Genomic DNA, 2,255 nt, shown 5'->3' with positions numbered 1-2,255 from the left:
ACAAGCTTGCTTTAGTTTGATTTAAAATTGGAGTTGGTAATCTTTTCTTTGAGGCCTTGAACTTGCCATTCTCTCTTCCTCAGTATCCCCAGCCACTAGAATTATAGGTGTGTATCACCTTGTGCAGTTTTTATTTTCTTATTTTGAGACAGGGTCTTGTTAAGTTACCCAGGAGGGCCTTGAAATTGTAATCCTTTTGTCATTGCCTCCTAAATTACTAGAATTATATGTCTACACTACTGGGCCTGGAAATAGACTGACATTTTAGAAAAGTCTTACATAAAATTTAAGATTACCACTTTTCAAAAATCTTTTTTGTCATTGCCTTTATGTCCAATATTAATTTCAATCATGAAAATATGAAGCCACTTTACTTTCAATATAATTATACCTTTTTAACAGACTTTAGGATATATGGACATATTTAACTCTTCTGAATAAAACAATCTTTTTATTATTATTTTGTAGGAGTGATTTTCTAGGTGGTGCCTTAAATTTAAAGGAATAGTTATTTCCTAAAAATAACATCAAATCAAGTAGGACATTCATTTTAGCATTGAGCTATAGAAGAAATTAAGCATAAATAAATAAATAAAAATTGTTGCAAGGGGGCAAAATTGAGACGTATGTAGTTGAGGGGAGAAATAATGTCCCTGTGCTTTTGCCCCTTTCAATGCTTTATTCACTCAAATTACTCAATATAATTCCACTCTATAGGTTCTTAATCAAGAAAATGACAATCCTTAATGCTGGCACTGCAATAGACATAATCAATTCACAGCAAACAATTCTAGATTAATTTTAAGCACTGCAAACAGTGCTAGTGACAGACATTCCCTCTGCATGCTAAATTCAAAAATCTCAAGCCTTAGGCTTTATGTCCAGCAGATGCACACTCACTCAGACCCAGGTGAGGTCTGGAACCAAGGCAGGCTTTTCCTGGTGTGGAGGGGACAAAGACTGGTTGAGGACAGGGTTGTTGGGAAAAAGGTCCAGATGAGGCAGCAGAGTTTGAGAGCTGTGAGGATCACACAGAGGATCAGGAAATGATGACAAGTATTGGCATGTCAGTCCAGGTCCTCATCAGGCTCTCCTGATGCGCGAGTGCATCCTTGTCTTGGCTGGCTGAATCCCTGTTCATTAGCTCTATTATTTATACTAAATTTGGGGGGCTTTTGAGCCCCCTTTCAATCGTTATCAGCTACCACCAGATTTCTCCATGACATCATTTACCTTGGGATCAGAAACATCTGGTCTGGTGGTCTCCACCCTGATCTTCTCCCTTTTCCCTCTTATCAGAGGCTTCACTCTGTTTATCAGAATGAAGGAAGTAACTTGTTTGAGGCCAAACTAGAGGGCTCTGTGAGTCTGCCTGGTGAGACTGCAGGTTTCAAACTGGAGTTTTAAAATGGAGTTGCTTAGGCTTAGGCCTAAGGCCATCCTCACAAAACTAAAGAAAAGAAAAAAGAACTCAAAGAGGTTAGGTCAGATCTACTATTGCTAGGAGCCACTTTTAGATATTTTTGGGTGTGATGGTCTTCTCAAGCACTGGTTTTGAACAGAATTAGGTTTCAGCATCACCAGCTAGGACAAAATTAGGACTTTATGTTTTGCTTTATTTGTTTTTTGAGACATGATTTCGCTATTTTTCCCTGATTGACCTCCAACTTGGGATCCTCCAGCAACTGGAAGTACAAGTGCCGGCTGCTGCACCCAAACTCGGCCTGGTCCCAGGACCTGCAGATCATTCAACACTGGAAAAATGATTACGCTTATGTAATTAATAGAAATTCGTTTAGGAAGTTCATTAAAACTTAAACTTAGATGAATGCAAAACCTTTCTTTTAGACTTTTTGAATTACAAATTCCAAATAAATTCAAAATCTAACTTGTTCTCGTTCCTCTTCCTTTACTTGCTAGTACCTCAGCCTGAGTTAACTTGCCTTTTCCGGAATCCAGCCCTGGCAGGCTCTTAATTAAGGTCCGCCCACGCGGACGCTCACAGGTGCCAGCTGTTCAAGTCCCACCCAACTCCTCCACCTGGCTTATAGTCCCGCCCCCTGGAAACGTCGTCCTGACGTCAGCGCGTCGTCGCCGAAGCCCGGCAGCAAATGAACGCAGGCGGCCACAGTCCACCGTCGTACCCTCGTAAGCGCCTGCGCGCATGTTCCAGGACTCCAGAAGACCTGGCGGAGCCCAGCGCGGATGGAGGCCTGAGGCGGCGGGGGCGGGCGCGCGCGTGCGGGGCATGGTCC

Source organism: Marmota marmota, unplaced genomic scaffold (assembly GCF_001458135.2).
Source record: "Marmota marmota marmota unplaced genomic scaffold, marMar, whole genome shotgun sequence".
NCBI lineage: Eukaryota > Metazoa > Chordata > Mammalia > Rodentia > Sciuridae > Marmota > Marmota marmota.
The sequence above is the reverse complement of the archived record's forward strand: the minus strand, read 5'-3'. Positions refer to the sequence as shown.